Source organism: Cervus elaphus, chromosome 19 (genome assembly GCF_910594005.1).
Source record: "Cervus elaphus chromosome 19, mCerEla1.1, whole genome shotgun sequence".
In the NCBI taxonomy this organism is placed as follows: Eukaryota; Metazoa; Chordata; class Mammalia; order Artiodactyla; family Cervidae; genus Cervus; species Cervus elaphus.
Genome location: NC_057833.1, coordinates 48,833,131 through 48,858,921, shown reverse-complemented (window position 1 = coordinate 48,858,921; position 25,791 = coordinate 48,833,131). Strand labels below are relative to the sequence as shown.

Here is a 25,791-nt window from a genome sequence, read left to right as displayed (position 1 = left end):
TCTCAGTGCTCTCTGAAAACTATAAGGTGACAGTAAGTGAGAAGTGGAGGAGGAAGAGGGAAGAGAGGGGAATAAGATTCTCCCAGTTAAGGGCTTTGTTGCAATTAGGGGTTGAGGAAGTATGAAGACATTGTTGCTGTCTTTTCATCCTTATACTGTGTTAAGTAATGCTTACAACATAAATTCAGCAGGCTTTTCCTGAGCTATAACTCAGAAATTTACTAACAGTTGACTTTCAATCAGCAACAACAGAGGCCAGAAGACAGAGGAATCACATTCTGAAAGTGCTAAAAGAAACAAACCTGTCAACCAAGAAGGCAACAAAACTACCCTTCAAAATAAAGGCATAATAAACATCGTCTCAGATGAACAAAGGCTGAGAGAATTTTTTGCAGACCTGCCATACAAGAAATACTAAAAGAAGTCCATCGGGTTGAAAGGAAATGACACCACACTTAAAATACACAGGAAGAAAAGAACACCAGAAATGGTAAATATGTGGGTTAAACTAGAAGACTAGAAATACGTTTTTCTCATTTCTTCTCTTAACATCTTTAAAAGACATAAGTATATATAAAACAATACTTTTAACACTGTATTGCCAGGTTTATAGCATATATGGATGCTATATATATCGCAATAGTGGCACAATAGAGGAAGGAGAAAATGGAGCTATACTGAGCAAAGTTTCTATATTTAACTGATATTGACTTAGTGTCACTGTTAAATAAGTCTATTTAATGTTAAAATGTATAATGTAAACATCATAGCAACCACAAAGAAAGTATCTTAAATATTATTTAGAAAAAACACCAACAGAATAACTAATATGGCATACTAAAAAACATTTAACTCAAAAGGCAGTAAGGAAGCACTGAGAAACAAAACCCATGAGATACACATAGAGCAAATGGCAAATGTAAACCCAATCAAGTCCACCATTAAAATACGAATGTCTGAACAGCCCAATGGAAAGGCAGAGACTGTCAGACTGGACAAAAAAACACAAGAGTCAACCATGTGCTGCCAGCAAGAGACATACTTTAAATTCAAGACTGAAAGTAAAAAGATGGGGAACAAGGACAGACACACCCCCCACACACACACCCCCCACATACACCCACACCCACACACACCCATACACACACACCCCCCCCACACACACACCCACCCATACACACACCCCCCACACACACACCCCACATTCACCCCCCCACACACACACCCATACACACACCCCCCCACACCCACCCACCCCCCACACACACATATCCACCCACCCATACACACACCCCAGACACACCCCACACACACACACCCAGCCATACACACACCCTCCCCACACACACACCCACAACATCCCACACACATACACACCCCACACACACACCCACCCATACACACACACACCCCCCACACACACCCAGCCATACACATACCCTACACACACACCCCCCACACACACACCCACACACACCCCCCCACTTCCACCCCCATGGAAAGAGTAACCATAAGACAGGTGGAGTGGTTACATTAGAATCAGACAAAAGGGACTTTAAGACAAATACTAAAGATGAAGAAAGATATCTCTTTCTAATGATAGTCAATAAATGAGGAAAGTATAACAATTATAAACCCTAAAATAATGAAACAATAACATTATTAAAAAGAGAACAGAAAATTCAACAAATTATCACTGGAGATTTCAATACTGCACTCTAAATAATTGATAGACTAAATAAACAGCAAATTAACAAAGATACAGAAAACCTGAAAACAGAAAAACACTCTCAATCAACTAGACCTAGCTGGCATGTATACAAAACTCCAACAAACAACATAAAACCAATTGTTTCCAAGCACACACTCTCCAGGACACATCAAATGCTAGACCATTAAACAAGCCTTAAAAATGTAAAAGGACTGAAATCATACAAAGTATGTTCTCCAACCATAACAAAATTTAAGTAGATATCAACTAAATTAGAATTAAGTAGCTATCAACTGGAAAATTTTCAAGTGTTTGAAAATTAAACTTCACAATTCTGAATAGTACATACCTCAAAGAAGAAATGAAAAGAGATGTTAGAGAATATTTTCAACTGAATGAATAAAACAAACATAACAAAATTAATGGGATGCAGCTAAAGCAGCACTGAGAAGGAATAATATACTTTTATATATTTTAAAAAAAGTGGAATCTCAAATCAATAACATGAGCCTCCATTTCAATAAACCAGAAAAAGAGCAAACTAAACCCTAAAGCAAGCTGAAAAAAATATTCAAAATTAAAAAAAAAAAAATTCAAAATTTAGAGCAGAAACACAAAACAGAAAAATAGAGAAAAACTTGGTTCTTTTAAAAAGACTCAAAAAATTTACAAACTTTTATGAAAACTGACCAACAGCAAACAAAAAAATAACGGGATACACACACACACACACACACACACACACACACACTTATGGCTGACTCATGCTGTCATATGGCAGAAACCATCACAACACTGTAAAGCAATTATCCTTCAATTAAAAACAAATTTTAAAAACAAAGAAAAAATACAAGCTACCAAAATTAGAAATGAAAGAAGGGATATTAACACTGACCTCGCAAAAATTTAAAGAATTATAAGGGAAGGAATACTATAAACAAATAAATGCCAAGAAATTAAACAACTTTTATAAAACTTCTTAAAAGACACATATTACTGACGTATTAAAGAGGAAACAGAAAAATTTGAACAAACAGACTTAGTATTTAAAAATCCTCCCAAAAAGAAATGGCTTCGCTGATGAATTCCATCAAATATTTAAGGAGGAAATACCAATCCTTCATAACTCCTTCATGAAACAAAGGAAGAGGGTACATCTTCCAACTCAATCTCTAAGGCTAGAGTTTCTTTGATATAAAGACATCAAATGAAAACTACACTCCGATGTCTCTCATCAACAGATACAATATGCTTACAAGGTATTAGCAGACTGAATCTAGCAACAGATTATAAAAAAAGGCCTATACACCAAGACCAAGTAATATTTATCCCATGAAAGCAAAGCTAGTTCAACATCTGAAAATCAATTAATATAATACACCATATTAAAAGGAAAAGGACAAAAGCTACATGGCTATCTCAATGAACATATAAGAAAGCATTTGACAAAATTCAACATTTACTCATGACCAAAAAAATCTAAACAAAGACTAGAAGAAAACTTCCTCAAACTGATAAAAGGTATCTACAAAAAACCTAACATCATGTTTAATGGTTAAACACTGAATGCTATCCTCCTAAAAACCAGAATGTACATTTTCACCACTTCTATTCAACACTGTACTAAAGGTTCTAACTAGTAAAACAAAGCAGGCAAAATCAACAACCAATTAAGCAAAGACATCCAGATTAGAAAACAAGAAATAAACCTCTAGTGATGTGATTTCATATGTAGAAATTTCCTAATAAATCCACAAAAAAGTTACAAGGACTAATAATAATAAGCAGTTCAGCAAGGCCACAAGAGATTAGATCAATAAAGAAAAATCAATTATATTTCTATAGTGAAATGACAACTTTCTATCATATCTATCAAAAATTTGAATTAATCATATTTTCTTTCCTATCCCTCAGTAGTTTAAACTTTTTTTTTCAAGTTAGATTTATCCCAGGCATTTTATCTTATTAGTTGTTAAGGTGAACATACACCTCTTCAATAGTCCTAATCCTATTATTTCTAATAAAAAATCATTTATGTAAAATTGAGTTTACAAGCAGTTCCTTTACAGAATTCTCAGAACTGTCAGTACAAAAAACAAGCAGGCAGATGAACTGAACAGAAATGATTTCAGAAACAGACTCTGCCTTTCCAAAAAACATGGAAATTCAGTATATGATAAATGTGGCATTTCAAATATGTAGAAAAGAAACGCATCATTCAATAACTGGAATGAGGACAAATGGTTAGCCATCTGGAAAACAGTAAAGCCGATCTCTCCATTTTCTGCTTATACCAAAAATATTCAATATAAATCAAAAAGATTTTAAACAATTTAAACCATAAAAAACAGAAAACCCATACAATTTCTCAAGTTCACTGAATCTAAAACTACCAATCCTAAGAAACACAACTATTTTATGTGACTAAGAAAAAACAATGCCAAACTATGACAAGACAGAAATTCATGTCTTTCAGAGATGTTACAATATGGAAGGAAAAATGTGTCCTACAATCAGTGGTAAAGACCTTTTAAACCTTACACAGGAAACCGCCTCCCCCACACTTGACCATGAATAAAAAGATCACTAAATTCAATCATACAAAATTAAAACTTCTACAAGGCAAAAGCAAAATCAAAAGATAAGCAAAAACTGAGTAAAAACAATCTTCTTAACAAATGACCAAAAAGATCACTGAAAATATACATATGGCCAATAACAATGGGGAAAAAATGCTGAAACTCATAATGAAATTTTGAAAAACAATACTAACAAAAACCTGACAAATATTAAAAAGTTTGACACTAGCTAGTATCATCAGAGATAAAGAGATTCCATTTTCCAGACTACTGATGTTGGGACAACTTTTTTAGTTAGGCAATTCAACCACAAATTATTCAACGTACACACTTTTTGACCCAACAATTTTTTCCTTAGGAATTTACACTGCAAGTGTATTTTTAAATATGTGCAAAAGTGTATCCAAGAATATTCACTATATTCCCATTTAATACTACAAAAAAAACCTATATATTCATAAATAGGAGGCTAGTTAAAATAATTAAGGTAAATCAACATATTGGAATATTACATAGAATGAAATGAGAAGGAATTATATGCAAAGGTATAGAAATTAACAACAAAAAAGGTATTTTGCTAAACAATATGTATGTTGTGATTTCATTTTACAAAGATTATGTAAATATATGTATACAAATAAATGTATGCATACATATGGAAAATATATGGAATGATACATACACACACACAAATTTAACAGTGAATGAGAATGAGAGCCTTTAAAAATTTTTTTTATAACATTCTCTACAGCTTAAGTGTCTATTCCTCTTATAATAAACCTAAGTAAGAAGTAAAAAATGTTAAATGAAATCTTAAAATATGACCACTAAAACTGCTAATATTTTCACATCTTCGTTTTAAAGGAATCCTCAAAACAAAATTTACGAGACTCTTAGAATATTTTTTAGGACATACGCATTTATTCAAACACAAATGCATAATTATAAAGGTTCCAATTTATTAAGTCACAATCAAGTCATTCACCTCATTCTACATATTAATCAGGACTCTTGGTTGCCAAGTAACAGAACAGAAAGTAGTTTAACTAAAAAGTGGATTTACTGGTTGACACAACTGAGAAGGCTTCAACCACAGCTGGATCTAGGGACTTGTATCAGCACCTGGTTTTGTATGTCTTGATGCTGTTTTTCTCTATATTGCTCCATTCCTGGGCAAATCTTCCCTGTGGTGGCAAGAGAAGCTTGTATCTTCACAGCTCCAAACCCAGGGGAAAAAGAGTTAGGTTTCCCATTCAACAGAATTGTCTCTGGTTGAATCAGTGAAATGTCCATTCCTAAGGCCAGAGGAATGTTCATTGTGATCATCCAGGCATATAGCATAGATACACATGGATTAAGAAAAGGCTTCTTGCTCAAACAAAAATATCCAAGACCAGGTGGCTTAAATAATAAGCATTTACTTTTCACAGTTCCACGAGTTGGAAATCCAAGATCAAGAACTGGATTTGAGCTACTGTCTGGTGAAGATGAGAATCTTAGAACTGTTATGATCATTAATGATGACATGAGAATATCTGCCACAGGTAAATACCCTGAAAACTGTTCATGTTTAATTTTCTTTCACTTTGAAAGATAAAAGCACAGGTCTAATACATGTACCAACATAGCCCAACAAGACAGGAGTGGATTTTGGGTCTTCCTAAAATAAGGGACCTGGGGCCTAAAAAAGAGAAATGCAAATAATCTTGTTAAGTGAGAAAAGATAATGGTTTTCATCAAAAAGAACTAGTAATATCAATTATTTCCTACGTATAGATGTTCATATCATGCTGCTGCTGCTAAGTCACTTCAGTCGTGTCCGACTCTGTGCGACCCCATAGACGGCAGCTCACCAGGCTCCCCCATCCCTGGGATTCTCCAGGCAAGAACACTGGAGTGGGTTGCCATTTCTTTCTCCAATGCAGGAAAGTGAAAAGTGAGAGTGAAGTCGCTCAGTCGTGTCCAACTCTTCGAGACCCCATGGACGGCAGCCTACCAGGCTCCTCTGTCCATCTATATGTAATATTAATGCTGTGCTGTGCTTAGTCACTCAGCCATGTCTGACTCTTTGTGACCCCATGGACGGTAGACTGCCAGGCTCCTCTGTCCACGGAGAGTCTCCAGGCAAGAATACTGGAGTGGGTTGCCATGCCCTCTTCCAGGGGATCTTCCTGACCCAGGAATTGAGCCCAGGTATCCCGCATTGCAGGCAGATTCTTTACCAGCTAAGCCACCAGGAAAGCCCAAGAATACTGGAGTGGGTAGCCTATCCCTTCTCCAAGGGATCTTTCCCACCCAGGAATCGAACCGGGGTCTCCTGCATTGCAGGAATATTTAAGTATAAAAGAAAAGGGATTATCTAGGAAAAGCAGAGTACTAACCAACAGCTGTGACAGGCGTGTTCATGTTCAAGTATACAGGCATCAATCACAGGTAACAGTGAAGAAAACAGCGCTAGATTACCTCTACAAAATAGGTCAGGAAAATGCCCATCCCGCCAGATCACTTGGTCGAATTTCCAAGCTGTTGGTTCCTCCCTCTAGCCTATGAAAGTACAAAAATACAGGTTATTCCCCTCAAAAAATCATGATTAGATACATTCTTAAAGCCAGATAAAATAGTTATAACAGTTATATCAAAATGTGCTAAATCAGACAAAATTCTTTCCATGGATTAAATAATATTAGTTCACTTAGAACAGTGCAACTGTAATGACCCATCAGTGTTGAATGATTTTATGAAAAAAGGACCCAAGCATTAATTGGACTTTTTCAAATTTAACTTCTAGCTAAGGATTAGGATTTCTTTAAAATCAGGGCAATAAACTAGAATTACCATAAATATCTTAAAATAGGAGGACACAAAATGTACTTCACTAAAACCGTATGTTGATGTTCTCAATTACTCAAACAGTTCTATTCCTGATGAAATCTCACAGTAACATTTCCCTCATCTCAAAAGTCTAATTATATTAAAAACATATTTGCTTTTGAAACTACAAAAATCTTAAGTATTTAAAATTTTCAAGACAAAGGTGTTTAATAACATTAAAATCGTCCACAGATTATTTTTTAATGCAATGCTATAATCAATCTTTTAGCAACTAATATAGAAAATTAACACTCTATGTTGCTACTGCATTGATACTGGACATATGTAATTTTTTCCTGCAATTGGGATATGCTTTCCTGGTATATGAAATGGAGGTAATGAGGACTAAAACCTGGAATTTTATTAGAAACAAAGAATAGGCCAAATATAACCTTTATTCAGAAATAATTAAGCATTTTATGTAATAACTCAAACACATTTTTAGGGCTTAATAAATATCTTGCAAATCAATAAAATTATAATCATAAAAGCAGAACAATTAAACTTTAAATCTTCAGAAAACAACCAAGCATATTAATTCAAAGTTGTGTGTAACACAATTTCATCAAGGGATTACCACAGCCTTTCTGATATTTCAGCATTTTCTAGTCCTTAGCCAGTCAGTAGCTTTGTTGCTAAACTAGTCATCAACAACAACAAAAAAACCTATTTAAAATAACTTATTTCTACTAACCTCTTAACTGCCTGCCTCAAAGTTTTGTTCCCAAGCATTTAAAAGAGCATATATGCCATTCCTCTCAATTACCTAAAACTACTTTTAAATATGTACTTTCTATAGCATTAGCACCAAAAAGATAAAAGCCATAGAACTGTTATTATTGTAGTAGACAGTACTAAAAATAGGCAAAGTAAAACAAAACTATATCTGCACTACATTCCTATTCACCATTGTACATTCTTTACTAAATTCAACTTTTAGAATTTCTAATAGCTCACAGGAATAAAGTTGAACAGAAAAGGCATGGTAAACTCTATCTATATACAGTAAACAAAAAATCTTCAAATTATAAGCTTTGGTATTAGAAGTCTTTTAAAGTTGATAGGATATATCAAGTCAACAACCAAGATGTTATTACTTATGTCATCATATAACAATGGTAACATATACAGCTGGACAATGCTAACATACTGTTGAAAACATTTTCACAAAAAGTCTACTTACTTTCCTGCATCACTTTTCATTGAAAGCCCTAAATTAAAGCTGTCACACATCAAAAACTATAACTAGATATGTTAAAAGAGAAAGAAACAAAAATAGTGAAGCAAGAAGGCAAGGGAAACATGTTTCACTTCCAAATACACACATCCCCCAAATGTACAGAATAATATAACCTAAAAGTCTAAATCTATAAACACAAATTTTGGAATGTCTTTCCCATCACAACCTTTCCTACCATGGAAACACACAATTTTCCCTAACGCACAATTTTCCCTAACTCACAGACCACACAGAGTCTGTGTCTCTAGAAACCTAAATTATTTAGCATCATCTACCAATTTCACTTCTCCTTCCAAGTGTCTCTATCCCTCTTTCTCCCCTGCCACTCCTCTCCCCTAAGAATTAGGAAAAGAATCTACCAGGCCGGAAACTAAGACCCTGTAAATACAAAAATAAAGGTATAAAGTTACTTGGACAACCATCTAATGATCAGGTAAAGTGCAAGTCACTCACTCATGTCCGACTCTTTGCAATTCCGTGGACTATACAGTCCATGGAATTTCCAGGCCAGAATACTGGAGTGGGTAGCCGCTCCCTTCTCCAGGGGATCTTCCCAACTCAGGGATCAAACACAGGTCTCCTGCATTGCAGGTGGATTCTTTACCAGCTGAGCCACAAGGGAAGCCCAATGATCAGGTAAGATCTTCCTCTTTCCGGGCACCACTTCCCCTACTTATAGAGTGAGTGAATATTCCTGCTTAGCACCTCTTCTGATTTAAGACTCTGCTGGCTAATTATTCTGTGATTATAATCACTTGCACAGGTATAATCAAATTAAGACAAAACACATATTAAGAAATAAATGAAATTTCTTGCAAGGACCATTAGCTACTACCCTTCCACGGTATTTCAATGTATTTACCAGCAGGTCATCAATCAAGACATTTCTGTCATTAACGGAATCAACATTTTTGATCACCTGATATGTATATGCAATACTACCTAACATTTCTAAGACACGCATTAAAATACTGTGGTCTCTTCCCAAAGGAGTTCCTAATCTAGCTTGGACAGTAAACAAACATACAACAGATTATGTTAGTGATGATAATGCAAAGTGTTAAGTGCTATAACTTAAGTCTAAGCAATTTATCACAGCAAAATCAAAGCAGGGATCAATTAATTCTCCCTTTGTTACTTTTCCAAAAGAGAAGAAGTGATCCTTTAATGTTGGTTCCACATTTAAGAATACAATGAATAGTATTTGCTTTGGACTTTGGTCAATAATGTTGCTACATCTCTGCAGATACTAACTCAATAAAAAAAAAAAAAAAACATATGATGTGAGTGCTAATATTATTTACATTTTAAAGAAGAAAAAACTGACCAAATGTTACAAGTAACTCACCAAAGGTTACAAAACTAGTAAGTGGCAGAACCAAAGCCTTCATAATGGTCTGTGGCTCAGGCGTAAAGAATTGCCCTGCAATGCAGAACACTCCTGTTTGATCCCTGGATCCAGAAGATCCCCTGGAGAAGGAAACAGTATTCTTGCCTTGGAAATCCCATGGAAAGGGGAGCCTGGTGGGCTACAATCCATAGGTCACAAAGAGTTGTACACAACTGAGCAACTAAACCACCACCACAACCAGGCCCTCCAAAATCTACTGTGCTGACCCCTCCTGGTCCTCATCACTACTACCACCACCAGACCATGATGGCTTTAAGAATCTGAGAGGAAACATGCTTCAAGTTCTTTAGCATTTTTAATTAAATCACATTTGAAAGTATTCAGTCAAATTCTACTTTTACATTAGCTCTTAGTTTTATGATTTAATGATACTTTCTGAACAGTGTTTAAAAAAAAAGGAAAAAACTTTGTTTCAGGCAAGAGATTTCTATGAATACATTTAGAATTTCGACTCAGTAACAAAGTAGACATATATGTTCTTTTAATTTACACTACCTGCTTTGAAAAATTCATTTACTAGACCTCAGAGTGTACTTTTCATGACCAGATCTATCCTGAGGAAAGGAAACCCCCCAAGTTCAAACCTACTATCCCAGAAACTACCCTAACCAAGTCTTTCTATAATGATTTTCCATTTCTACTTTCACCAAAAATTAAGCCAAAAATCTTAAAAATGTCACAATCAATGTAGCCAATCCACTTGGTTAAGAAAGAAAATCCTACACACAGAATTACCTGGGATGGGACTATTGTTTGTCTCCATTCTACATATGATGAAACTGAATCAATTTACATTCCCACCAACAGTGCAAGAGGGTTCCCTTTTCTCTATATCCTTTCCAGCATGTACTGTTTGTATATTTTTGATGATGGTCATTCTGACTGGTGTAAAGTGATAGATACCTCACTGTAGTTTTGATTTGCATTTCCCTAATAATTAGTGATGTTGAGCATCTTTTCATGTGTTTATTGGCCATCTGTAAGTCTTCTTTGGAGAAGTGTGTGTTTACGTTTTCTGCCTATTTTTTGACTGGGCTCTTTGTTTTTCGGATATTGAGCTGTATGAGCTGCTTATATACTTTGGAAATAAATCTTCTGTCAGTTGTTTCATTAGTGGAAATGTAAGTAGATATAGTCACTATGGAGAACAGTATGGAGATTACTTTAAAACTTAGGAATAAAACTACCATATAACTCCCACTACTGGGCATACACCCTGAGAAGACCACAACTGAAAAAGACACGTGTACCCCAATGTTCACAGCAGCCCTATTTATAATAGCTAGGATATGGAAGCAGCCTAGAAGCCCATCGGCAGATGAATGGATAAAGATGTGGTACATATACACAATGGAATATTACTCAGTCATAAAAAAGAAAAATTTGAGTCAATTCTAGTGAGGTAGATGAACCTAAAAATTGTTATACAAAGTAAAGTAAGTTGGAAACTGAAAAACAAATACCGTATATTAACAGATAAATATGTAATCTAGAAAAGAGTATTCATGAATCTATTGCAGGGAAGGAATGGAAACACAGATTTGGAGAGCAGACTTGTGGACACAGTGGGGGAAGAAAAAAAGAGGGACAAATGGAGATAGTAGAATTAACATACACACACTACCATGTGTAAAATGGATAGCTGGTGAGAAGTTGCTAGATAATACAGGAAGCCCAGCTTGGCGTCCAAATTCTGTGATGACTTTGAGGGATGGAATGGGGAGAAGGGAAGAGAGGCAGGCTCAAAAGGGAGATAAGATATGTATAAATATGGCTGATTGGCAGTGTACAGCAGAAACCAACACAACATTGAGAAGAAATTTTCCTTCAATTAAAAAAAAAAAAAAAGATCATGAAACTGAGGTTGAAGACGTTAAGAACCCATGGTTACACAATGCTTAACTATCATGGCAAAGAATTCAACCAGATCTCCTGCACCCAAATAAATGTTTACTTTAACATAGCACAATAGGAGAGGTCATTCCCAATTAAAATATATTTAATGTTACTCTTAACAATATTCTGGGAGTCAAAAAAAAATAAATATCTTTGAAGTAAGGATAAGATCAGTGAAAATAAAATTTGAAATTAAAATGCTATCTACAGTAATGATAGTAGTTGTTCCGTCGCTAAGTCATGTCCGATTCTTTGCAACCCCATAGACTACATCACGCCAGGATTCCCTGTCTTTCACTATCTCCAGAGTTTGCACAAACTCCTGTCCATTGCGTCGATGATGACATCAAATCATCTCATCCTCTATCGCCCCCTTCTCCTCTTGCCTGCATCAGGATATTTCTCAATGAATCAGCTTTTTGCATCAGGTGGCCAATGCATTGGAGCTTCAGCATCATTCCTTCCAATGAATATTCAAGGTTGACTTCCTTAAGGATTGAGTAGTTTGATCTCCTTGCTATCCAACGGACTCATCACGAGTCTTCTCCAGCACCACAATTTGAAAGCATCAATTCTTCAGCACTCAACCATTTTTTATGGTCCAACTCTTATATCCATACACAACTACTGGAAAAAAACATAGCTTTCACTATATAGATCTTTGTTGGCAAAGAGATGGCTCTGCTTGTAATTCACTGTCTACATTTGTTACAGCTTTCAAGGAGCAAGCATCTTTTAATTTCATGGCTGCAGTCACCATTAACAGTGATTTTGCAACCCAAGAAAATAAAATCTGTCACTATTTCCACTTTTTCCCCCTTCTATTTGCCATGAAGTGATGGGACCGGATGCTATGATCTTCATTTTTTGAACGCTGAGTTTTAATCCAGCTTTTTCACTCTCTTCTTTCACCCTCATCAAGAGGTGCTTTAGTTCCTCTTCACTTTCTGCCATTACAGTGGTATCATCTGCAAATTTGTGGTTGTTGATTCTCCCGGCAATTTTGATTCTAGTTTGAGATTCAGCCAGCCCGGCATTTCGCATAATGTACTCTGCATATAAGTTAAATAAGGAGGGTGACAATATACAGCCATAATGAACTCCTTTCTCAACTATGAACCAGTCCGTTTTCCCATGTCCAGTTCTAACCGTTGCTTCTTGTCCTGCATACAGGTTTCCCAGGAGACAGGTAAGGTGGTCTGATATTTCAATATCTTTAAGAATTTTCCACAGTTTGTTGTGATCCACAAAACCAAAGGCTTTAGCATAGTAAATGAAGCAAAGTAGATGTTTTTCTCAAATTCCCTTGCCTTTTCTATGATGCAACAGATGTTGCCAATTTGATCTCTGATTCCTCTGCCTTTTCTAAATCTAGCTTGTACATTTGGAAGTTCTCAGTTCACATACTGCTGAAACCTACCTAGTTTGAAGGATTTTCAGCATTACTAGCTGAATAACATTGCTAGCATGTTAAAGGAGGTCAACTGTATAGTAGTTTGAACATTCTTTAGCATTGTCCTTCTTCGGGACTGGAATGAAAACTGATCTTTTTCTGAGGCCACTGCCAAGTTTTCCAAATTTGATGACATACTGAGTGCAGCACATTAACAGCATTATCTATTAGGATTTTTAAATAGTTCATCTGGAATTCCATCACCTCCGCTAGCTTTGTTTGCAGTAATCCTTCCTAAGGCCCACTTGACTTCACACTCCAGGATGTCTGGGTCTAGGTCAGTGACCATACCATCGTGGTTTTCCAGGTCACTAAGACCTTCCCTGGTGGCTCAGACGGTAAAGCGTCTGCCTACAAAGCAGGAAACTCAGGTTCGATCCCTGGATTGGGAAGATCCTCTGGAGAAGGAAATGGCAACCCACTCCAGTACTCTTGCCTGGAAAATCCCATGGACAGAGGAACATTGTAGGCTACAGTCCATGGGGTCGCAAAGAGTTGGACACGACTGAGTGACTTCATTCAAGACCTTTTTTTATAGTTCCTCTGTGTATTCTTGCCACCTCTTCTTAATCTCTTCTGCTTCAATAATGGTTACCATGTAAAGAAACAAAAAATTAAGTTCACCTGATTTTTATAAAAATTATTACACTCTAATAATTTAGGAGACACTAATAATTTAGAAGAGATTACAGAAATACCCATTTGAAAGTAAGTTCAGCTATTTAAAGTGTCAATTCTTTATTAATAAAAATGTTAAAATACTATTAAAACCCAAAAGTAACACGAGGGAACTAGAATTATTACTTCAAATATGAAATATAAATATTTTCATTTAAAAACATAAATGGTCCATTAAAAAGCCAGTTCATCTGTTGATAATTTTATCTTATTCAATACTAGATCTCCTCTGTCTAGAACATACGTCTAGAATTCAATAAGACACTAGACCCAATGTAGAGGTGTGCTCACACATAAAAGAAATGATTTCTAACCTGATTAAAAATCTAAGCTCTGCCATTAAGGTCAATCTGAGAATACCTCAACAAGTGGCTGCAATGGAGCCCAATTATTTCTCTATAACTACAGTAACGACACAATTCACAAAGCATGTTCAGTTTCAGTTCAGTCGCTCAATCGTGTCCATCTCCTTGCGACCCCATGAACCACAGGATGCCAGGCCTCCCTGTCCATCACCAACTCCCAGAGTTCACCCAAACTCATGTCCATTGAGTTGGTGATGCCATCCAACCATCTCATCCTCTGTCATCCCCTTCTCCTCCTGCCCTCAATCTTTCCCAGCATCAGGGTCTTTTCAAACGAGTCAGCTCTTTGCATCAGGTGGCCAAAGTATTGGAGTTTCAGCTTCAGCATCAGTCCTTCCAATGAACACCCAGGACTCATCTCCTTTAGGATGGGCTGGATAGGTTGGATCTCCTTGCAGTCCAAGGGACTCTCAAGAGTCTTCTCCAACACCACAGTTCAAAAGCATCAATTCTTCGGCACTCAGCTTTCTTTATAGTCCAACTCTCACATCCATACATGACCACTGGAAAAACCACAGCCTTGACCAGATGGACCTTTGTTGGCAAAGTAATGTCTCTGCTTTTTAAAATGCTGTCTAGGTTGGTCATAACTTTCCTTCCAAGGAGTAAGCGTCTTTTAATTTCATGGCTGTAATCACCATCTGCAGTGATTTTGGAGCCCCCTAAAATAAAGTCAGCCACTGTTTCCATATGTTAGTGAGATTTTTTAAAAGAGCAGTGATAGTTGGGAATTCCCTAGTAGTCCAGTAGTTAAGACTCCATGCTTCTACTGCAGGTACCATGGGTTCAATATATGGTAGGGAACGAAGATCCCACATGCTGAGTAGGGTGGCCAAATGAATAAACAGCAGTAGTATATTTCACAAGTTAATTCATCCTTTAGAAACACTGGCTTCTTCTACTAACAGAGAATGGACATTTTGTTATTTTGGGCCAATTTATTCTCAATTAGAAAACCATGGAATGTAAAAAGCAGGACCTTTTATCTTATCTTTCCTTTTCAACTAATGAATTAGAAACAGATTAACCTGTCTGCATAATACAACATTTTCAGTATTGTTTTTAAAAAAAAACCTGTATGTATTACTGATGCTTTCGATCTATGGTGCTGGAGAAGACTCTTGAGAGTCCCTTGGACAGCAAGGAGATCAAACCAGTCAATCCTAAAGGAAATCAACTCTGAATATTGGAAGGACTGTGGCTCAAACTGAAGATCCAATACTGTGGCCACCTGATGCGAAGAGCCGACTCACTGGAAAAGATCCTGATGCTGGGAAAGATTTTGAGAGCAAGAGGAGAAGGGGGATGACAGAAGATGAGATGGTTGGATGGCATCACTAACTCAATGAAGATGAGTTTGAGCAAACTCAGGGAGACAGTGAAGTACAGGGAAGCCTGGCATGAAGCAGTTCATGGGATCACAAAAAGTCGGACACTACTTAGTGACTGAACAACAACAATCTAGTACTGAAATTATTAAATACTTTAAATACAAATAATCCTAACACATCTTTACCCAGAATTCACAGTTTCATTTTAATTAACTATATCACAAAATTTGTTTACGTGATGCATGCCTAGTAAAATAGCAAGCATCTATTCTGGCACCCTCTTGAACTGATTATTACTGGTGTTCCAAAAATTTCTTTAGGGTCCAATATCATGGTTTATAATTGAAGCAAACATCTATACTGTGCTCAAAAGTTCACAAAGCACATGGCCATAAACCATTATTTTCAAAGTTGAAATAACCTGCTGGGTGGAGATGATGCATGTTCACAAAAAGTAAGGAATTTGAACTTCCAGTCTAGATGGCATAGCTCTCTTTTTCCCTACCCCTCCACACTAAGCACAACTATAAACCATGGGAATAACAGAAAGAGACAACCAAAAGAAAACTATGAGAACTGGAAAGAAGGCAGCTAACCAGTTTGGGAGTCTAGGACCAGATAAACAAAAAAGGCATCATGGTGCTTTACATCCCCACATCCAGTAGAAGAAAGCAACCCAGACTGGCATTTCCCAACCACCAATTCAGCAACAGAAAGTAGACCAGATAATCATACTCCTCCCCCAAACTAAACAGGAGTCTCTGCAATATCAAGTAACTGAGGGCAACTGGAAGCTCAGCCAACAACAAAGACCAGCCAGAAGAAGCAACTCTTCCTTCCCTGTATGATCTGAAACTCTTTTTTTCCACCTTGAGATGCAGAGCCAAGTGGTCAAAACTTACGAACCCAGCCAGCACAAACAACTCAGTTGGGCCAAACTCAAAATGTACCCAGAAATACAAGGTCAGGGAAGAACTAGGGGTTTGGGGTGGATACAAGCAGGAGGACCCTACCACAATCCTCTCCCATCTGGAGACACCCAGAAACCTGATAAGAGGAAATGTCTTCTATTCTCTAAGGTAAAATGAGCAAGGACCAGTGGGAGTCCAGACAGCATCAGATAAACCAAGCCAACCACAAAGGCTCTGAAAATTAAACTGCCATTAAAACCAAAGCCTATAAAAGCAGGCGATGACCTGTACACTAAATCTAAGTGGGATGTTCAGTTCAGTTCAGTTGCTCAGTCGTGTCCGACTCTTTGCAATCCCATGAACCGCAGCAAGCCAGGGCTCCCTGTCCATCACCAACTCCCAGAGTCCGTCCAAACCCATGTCCATCTAGTCGATGAGACCATCCAACCATCTCATCCTCTGTCATCCCCTCTCCTCCTGCCCTCAATCTTTCCCAGCATCAGGGTCTTTTCAAATGAGTTAGCTCTTCGCATCAGGTGGCCAAAGTATTGGAGTTTCAGTTTCAACATCGGTCCTTCCAATGAACACCCAGGACTCATCTCCTTTAGGATGGACTGGTTGGATCTCCTTGCTGTCCAAGGGACTCTCAAGAGTCTTCTCCAACACCACAGTTCAAAAGCATCAATTCTTCGGCACTCAGCTTTCTTTATAGTCCAACTCTCACATCCATACATGACCACTGGAAAAACCACAGCCTTGACCAGATTGGACCTTTGTTGGCAAAGTAATGTCTCTACTTTTTAATATGCTGTCTAGGTTGGTCATAACTTTCCTTCCAAGGAGTAAGCGTCTTTTAATTTCATGGCTGCAATCACCATCTGCAGTGATTTTGGGCCCCAGAAAAATAAAGTCAGCCAATGTTTCCACTATTTCCCCATCTATCTGCCATGAAGTGATGGGACCAGATGCCATGATCTTAGTTTTCTGAATGTTGAGCTTTAAGCCAACTTTTTCACTCTCCTCTTTCACTTTCATCAAGAGGCCTTTTAGTTCCTCTTCACTTTCTGCCATAAGGGTGGTGTTATCTGCGTATCTGAGGTTATTGATATTTCTCCCAGCAATCTTGATTCCAGCTTGTGCTTCTTCCAGCCCAACGTTTCTCTTGATGTGCTCTGCATATACGTTAAATAAGCAGGGTGACAATACACAGTTCTGGGCCTGGAAATCCAAAGATTAGGGTGCCAACATGGTTAAGGTGAGGGTCCTCTTCCAGGTCACAGACTTCTCACTGTATTATTACATGGCAAAAAAGGGGCAAGTGAGCTCTCTTGGGGGCCTCTTTTCCAACAGCCCTAATCCCACTCATGGGCTCTCCCCCATGACCTAAAAATATCCCAAAGGACCTAATTCCCAATAATATTATGCTGAGCATTAGGATTTCAACATTTACATTTCAGAGAAATTCATTCAGACCACAGCAAGGAATAAATGGAAAAAATTTTAATGCATTTTCAAGAGAAGAAAAACTAAAAGAATCTGTCACTAGCAACCCAAACCCTGGCTGAAGAAAATTTTCTGAACAAGAAAAACAGAAATACAGGTACACACAACACATTATCTTTTCCATCATTAATTTTCTGTTGTTGTTCAGTCACTAAGTCATGTCCTCTCTGCAACCCCATGAACTGCATGCAGCACACCAAGCTTCCCTGTCCTTCAATATCTCCCAGAGTTTGCTCAAACTCAAGTCCATTGAGTCAGTGATGCCATCCAACCATCTCATCTTCTGTCACACCTTTCTCCTCCCTCCCTCAATCTTTCCCAGCAGTAGGGGTTTTTCCAGTGAGTCTGCTTTTCACATAAGGAGGCCAAAATATTGGAGCTTCAGCTTCAGCATCAATCCTTCCAATGAATATTCAGCATTGATTTTCTTTAGGATAGACTGGTTTGATCTCCTTGCAGTCCACGGGACTCAAGTCTTCTCCAACACCACAGTTCAAAAGCATCAATTCTCTGGCTCTCAGCCTTCTTTATGGTCCAACTTGCCATTCATACACTACTACTGGAAAAACCATAGCTTTGACTACATGGACCTTTGTCAGTAAAGTGGTATCTCTGCTTTTTAATACACTGTCTAGGTTTGTCATGGCTATTCTTCCAAGGAGCAAGCATCTTTCAATTTCATGGCTGCAGTCACCATCCATACTGATTTTGGAGCCCAAGAAAAATGTTTCCACTTTTTCCCTATCTATTTTCCATGAAGTGATGGGACCAGATGCCATGATCTTCATTTTTTGAGTGTTGAGTTTAACCCATCTTTTTCACTCTCCTCTTTCACTTTCATCAAAAGGCTCTTTAGTTCCTCTTCACTTTCTGCCATTAAAGTGGTATCATCTGCATATCTGAGGTTTTTTATATTTGTCCCAGCAATCTTGACTTCAGCTTGTAAGTCATCCAGTCCAGCATTTCATATGATCTACTTTGCATGTAAGTTAAATGAGCAAGGTGACAATACACTGCCTTGATGCACTCCTTTCTCAATACTGAACCTGTCAACTGTTCCATGTCCAGTTCTAACTGTTGCTTCCTGTCCTGCATTCAGGTTTCTAAGGAGACAGGTAAGGTGGTCTGATATTTCAATCTCTTTAAAAATATTCCACAGTTTGTTGTAATCCATGCAATCAAAGGTTTTAACATAGTCAGTGAGACAGAAATAGATGGTTTTTTTTGGAATTTGTTTGCTTTTTCTATGATCCAGAGGATGTTAGCAATTCGATCTCTGGTTCCTCTGCCTTTTCTAAATCCAGCTTGTACATCTGGAAGTTCTTGGCTTGTGTACTGCTGAAGCCTAGCTTGAAGGGTTTTGTGCATAATCTTGCTAGCATGTAAAATGAGTGCAACTGTACAGTAATTTGAACATTCTTTAGCACAGTCCTTCGCGATTGGAATGTAAACTGACCCTTTCCAGTCCTCTGGCCACTGCTGAGTTTTCCAAATTTGCTGACATATTGAGTGCAACATTTTAACAGCATTATCTTTTAGGATCTGAAATAGTTCAGCTGGAATTTCATCATCTCCACTAGTTTTGCTTACAGTAATGCTTCCTAAGGACCACTTGACTTCACACTCCAGGACTCTTAGGTGAGTGACCATATCATCATGGTTTTCTGGGTCATTAAGCTTTTTGCACACTTCTTCTGTGTATTCTTGTCATCTTTTCTTAATCTCTTCTGTTTCTGTTAGGTCCTTGCCATTTTTGTCCTTTATTATCCTTATCTTTTTGCATGAAATGATCCCACAGTATCGCCAACATTCTTAAAAGAGATCTCTAGTCTTTTCCATTCTATTGTTTTCCTCTATTTCTCTGCATTGTTCACTTAAGAAGGCTGTCTTATCTCTCCTTGCTATTCTCAGGAATTCAGCATTCAGTTGCGTATATCTTTCCCTTTCTCCTTTACCTTTCATTTCTCTTCTTCTCTCAGCTATTTGTAAGGCCTGCTCAAGACAACCACTTTGCCTTCTTGCATTTCTTCTTGCAGATGGTTTTGGTCACCACCTCCTTTACAATGTTAGAAACTTCCATCAGGCACTCTGTCTACCAGATCTAGTCCCTTGAATCTATTTGTCACCTCCACTGCACGTATAATCATAAGGGATTTGATCGAGGTCATAACTGAATGGCCTAGTGGCTTTCCCTACTTTCTTCAATTTGAGCCTGAATTTTGCAATAAGAAGTTGATGATCTGAGCCACAGTCAGCTCCAGGTCTTGTTTTTGCTGATCATATAGAGCTTCTCCATCTTCGGCTGCATCTTAGTTTTCTAGATCATACTTAATGACGGAAACAAAATTTATACTGATACTTACAACAATTACATCATTACATCAAGATGGTAAAAAAAGGGAAATGAGAAGTGAAGTTTCCACACAACAATTGAAGCAGTAAAATGCTGATACCAGGAGACTGCTGTAAGTCACATATACACTAGTAATAACTACAACAGCCACTACAAAATCTATACCAAAACAGACTCAAAACTATAAATAAATATTTTACAATTTATGAAAGAATCTTAAAAAATGTTTTAGTAATCTGCAGGATGGAAAGAAAAGAGAAACAAACAAAAAGCCAGGGAAAAATAACAAAATAATAATAAAAAGGCAGATTTAAGTGTTAATATCTATCAGTAATTACCTTAAATGTTGATGGTCTAAACAGACAAATCAATAAAGACTGGAAGAATGTATTTCTGAAATGGCCCACTATATGCTACTAACAAGAAATTCAGTAACATATATTGAAAGTAAAAAGAATGGAAAAGCTAGTATGGTTTGTTTGTCCGTTTTTCATCAGACAGGCTATATTAATAACACAACTAACCAACAGGGTCAGCTTGATATACATAGAACAGTCCACCCAACAACAGCAGAATTTCTTTTCAAACATCCATGGAATATTCATTTATATCCTGGGCCATAAAACAAACCTCAACAAAACAGTATGGAGCTTCCTCAAAGAATTAAAAACAGAGTCGCCATATGATCCAACAATACCACCTCTGAGTATGTATCCAGATAAAATTATAATTTGAAAAGATTACATGCACCCTTATGTTCATAGCAGCACTACATACAACAGCCAAGACATCGAAGCAATTTAAATGTCCATCAACCGATGAATGGATAAAGAAGATGTGGTATAGACACACAATGGAATACTACTTGGCCATTAAAAAAGTGAAATAACACCATCTGCATTAACATGGATGAAAAGTGAAAGTGAAAGTCACCAAGTCGTGTCCAATTCTTTGCCACTCCATGGACTAAACAGCCCATGGAATTCTTCAGGCCAGAATACTGGAGTGAATCTCCAGTCAATCTTCCCAACCCAGGGATCGAACCCAGGCCTTCTGAATTGCTGGCGGATTCTTTACCAGCTGAGCTACCAGGGAAGTCCATAGTTACACAATGGAATACTACTCAGTCATAAAAAAGGAATGAAATAACACCAACTACAGTAACATGGATGAACCTAGAGATTATTGTATTAAGTCAGAGAGAGAAAGACAAATACCACATAATATCACTTATATGTGGGATCTAAAATACAACACAAATGAACAGATCTACTTAGCAGAAACAGACCCACTCACAGACGCAGAGAACAGACTTGCGGGTGCCAAGGGGAGACTGAAGGTGGGCGAGTGATGGAGTAGGAGCTCTGGATTAGCAGACGCAAGCCAGCGTATGGGCTTCCCTGGCGGCTCCAGATAGTAAAGAAGCTGCCCGCAATCTGGGAGACTCGGGTACAATCCAGGGTCAGGAAGGTCCCCTGGAGAAGGAAATGGCTACCCGCTCCAGTATTCTTGCCTGCAAAACTCATGGACAGAGAAGCCTGGCCAGCTACATGGGATCACAAAGAGTTGGACATGACTGAGCTACTAACAACCAGTATATATAGAAAGGATAAACAAGATAAAGTCCTACTGTCTAGCACAGGGATATTCAATATCCTATGAAAAACCATAATGGAAAAGAACATGAAAAAGAGTATATAACTGAGCCACTTTGCGATACAGCAGAAATTAACACAACATTGTAACACAACTATACTTCAATAAATTTTTTTCTCCCCTGAAAATGTGACCTGTGAAAGACCTCTCAAGAAGTAGAAATCTCTGCAAACCATATATCTGACAAAGGTCTTATATTTGGAATATACAAAGAACTCTTGAAGCTCAAAAATGTAAAAAAAAAGAGATTAAAAAATGAGCAAAAGATATGAACAGACAACAAATAAGTACATACAAATATGTTTAATATCATTATCCATTAGGGAATGCAAATTAAATCTACAGTAAAATATCACTATACACCCATTAAAACAGCTAAAATAAAAAATAACAATACTAACGAATGCTGACAAGGATGCAGAAAATGTCTCATACATTGCTGACAGGAATGTAACATGTAATATGGTATACCACACTGAAAAACAGTTTGGAAATTTCTTATAAAACTAAACATGTGTGCATCCAAGTGTATGCATGCTCAGTCAGTTGTGTCCGACTCTTTGCAATCCCATGGGCTATAACCCACCATGGGATCCCATGTAGCTCAGTCCATGGGATTTCCCAGGCAAATACTGGAATGTTGCCACTTCTTCTCCTGGGCACCCAACCCAGGGATTGAACCATCATCTCCTGTGTCTCCTGCATTGCAGGCAAATTCTTTAATCACTGAGCCACATGCTTTCCAATTCAACCCAGGAAGCTCACTCTTGGGCATTTATCTCAGATTACTGTATGCAAATAAAATCCTATATATAAGGACTTCCTCAGTGGTCCAGCAGTTAAGACTCCATGCTCCCAGTGCAGGGGGCAAAGGCTTACTCCCTGGTCAGGGAACTAATATTCTGCATGCCTCAGTCTTAAAAAAAAAACCTGTACATGAATGTACTTAATCACTTTATCATTAATAGCAAAACACTGACTATACCAAAAGTCCTTCAACAGATCAACGGTTAAACAACGCATTAATAAATCATTAGAAACCACTCTTGACATGACAAAACTACAGAGATAGAAGACAGGTCACCAGGGGACAGGGAGGGGTTTTGGGGTAGGATGCCAATATAAAGGGTAGCAAGAGGGATTTTCTTTGTGGTAACGGAAAAGTTCTGTAACTTCACTGTTGTGATAGCTTCATGAAGTTATATATAGGAGAAAATCACAAAGAACTATAAATCCACAAACAAATCAAGATTAAACAATGGTGAGATAAGACAGCCAGTGGGAATTTGCTATATAACACAGGGAGTTCAACCTGGTGCTCTGTGACAACCAAGAGGGGGACACGGGGTGGGAGGGAGGCTCAGGAGGGAGGGGACATATGTGTATCTACGGCTGATTCATGCTGATGTATGGCAGAAACCAATACAATATTGTAAAGCAATTATCCAAAATAACTGAATTTTTTTAAATGCTGAGAACTGATTAAGTTTGGCAATTTCTGTAACAGTAATGTATTAATACCAATGTCAATTTCCTAACTTCGATGTCTTACTAGTCCTTTATAACATGTCACCACTGGGGAGAAGCTGGGTAAAGGATACATAGGACTCCACTATTTGCAACTTCCTATGAGTTTGTAATTATTTCAAATTAACATGTTTTTAAAAATCATGTGAGTTGAGAGACAGGGCACATAAGCACAGATGAAATTAAGACTGTCCATTAATGGCTAACTGTTGAGGCTAGTCTGGTATACAGCAGTTCATAAGAATGCTGCATTTTTTTATCTTTTTAAATTTTTCATAATAAACAGTTAACAAAATTTTAACAGTAGTGTATTCCAGTTAGTGATTTTATTCTTTTTGCTAAAAAACATTTAAAATTTTTCTGTAAAATAAATTTCTTGTATTTCTTAAATAAAACAATTTTTTTAAAAATCTTTGCTCATATTGGTCTTCTGTCCTACTTGTTTTTCTCATTTTTAAAAAGCAGCACCACAGAAAACATTTTTTAACTTAAAAAGAACTTCATATTTCTTCCTCCAACAATACAGCACTTAATTTAAAATACCCAATTTAAATCTAAATATCCAATTTAGATTTCATCCAATTGCATTTCACATGAAAGTTCCAGTATCTTTTTCTAAAATTAACTGAAAGAATCTTGCTAAAATAGATTTACAATCAGTACAATAACTGACCATTATAGTAATCCTCATAAAACAGATGTCTAAATTCAAGACACCCTAAGACATTTTAACAAATCTAGTTGGGTTTGCATCTGCAATATTGCCAACGACATCCTAATTAACTCCAAATTGTTTTTAAATTTTATGTGGCATTTTTTAATTTTTCAAATGTTTTTTAAAAAGATGATGCTGAAAAGTTTACAACAGTTAACAAAACCATGCTGAAGAATTCAACGTGGAAATACGAAAAAGTAACAATGATTTAGTGAATATTGAGATTCTCATGATGCAACTTAAAATTTTTAATTATTTAAATTTATCAACCAAAAGTTATAAAATACCATTTCCCTCAGTAATAATTAAAATTAATTTTAATTAAGTAAATTAAAATATAATAGAAATAACAAGACCTGAGCTCTCCGTATCCGTAGGACCTTGGGTAAGTCACAGTCTCTCTGAAACTGTTCCCTTATACACATACTCAGAGTTATACTTGTTAATCTTTCAGCTCCAAAACCCTATTAACTGGTGCTCTAAAATATACTTCATAACCTCTGACACATGATCATTCTAATGACAACTCTAAGAAAAGATTTATAACAGATGTGATATAGATACCAATTACATGACAAATTTTAAGTAGAATATCATCCACAATAATTAAATCAGGGCTTCTCAACATCAACACTACTGACACTGCACTGGGATAACTGTTGTGGGGGTTATCATGTGCATTGTGGGATGTTTAGTATCTACCCACTAGATACCAACAGAATCCCCCAGCATGACAACCAAAAATGTCTTCAGACATTGCCAAAACCATCTCTCATGGAGAACTGTATTAAGATTAAAAATTTGCAGGATCCTTTGGAGATAAGAAGCAGGAAGAAGAGAGACTGTTTCTGTGACACAGGAGGAAAAGTATAAGGAAAGACTAGGAATGAACAAAATAAATCATAGCTAGTAATTATAATGAAAATAGCAATACAGAAAGCTGAGGAGAAAATTCACAGGTATTCCATCAGGACCTTTGTAAGCATCTTCAATAAAGACTGCTGAAGATTTTTTCTCAGAACTTAATATGAAATTAACATAATTCCTCTTCTCCCTACCATTTATGAGGCTAAACATCAAGTTACCAACTATTCTTCAACCACTGAGAACACCCACTTGAAAAACACATCCCCCACAGTTAAATATAATAAGCATCTATGTTTTAATCAAATGTAAATATGCTACAAATGCCATAAAAAGCAACATGAATATCCTCAAATCCTTTATGTATTTAAAGAATGGAGAAACGACATACATCTAAGTGCTACAGAGATTAAACGTTCACACATTCCCTTTCTGGCTCTTTAATACTTAGTATAAAATCAACTCGGCCATATTTTCCACCAAACAGACAAATACCCACTTTCCTTAGTCTATTCTTGGATAGGTCACCAGACTGGGAATAAGAGACCCAGAGTCTATTCCCAGCTGCAAACAGACTGGTAATCTCAAGCAAATTATTCACTCAGGTTAAGGTTCTACACCCATATCACGCTGACAATACTGAAAATCTGCCCAGAAACAAGCACTGAGAAACCTAGGGCTTCTTCCTGCACCCAAAGGACAACTGCAAACATATTTTTAGATTTCT

The 25,791-nt window shown here is 37.0% G+C and overlaps 1 protein-coding gene across 7 annotated transcripts in view; it reads right to left on the bottom strand.

The window, feature by feature from the left end:
- The window catches only part of ZNF148 (zinc finger protein 148), a 142,218-nt gene that overhangs the window by 101,171 nt on the left and 15,256 nt on the right, over positions 1-25,791 (bottom strand). For 6 of the 7 annotated variants that reach the window (XM_043875412.1, XM_043875411.1, XM_043875408.1 and 3 more), the window contains one exon: positions 6,754-6,834. The gene's annotated coding sequence lies outside the window, so the exon portion shown is untranslated. Of the gene's footprint in view, positions 1-6,671; positions 6,835-25,791 lie in introns of all 7 variants that reach the window. The other variant, XM_043875410.1, reaches the window with a different exon arrangement.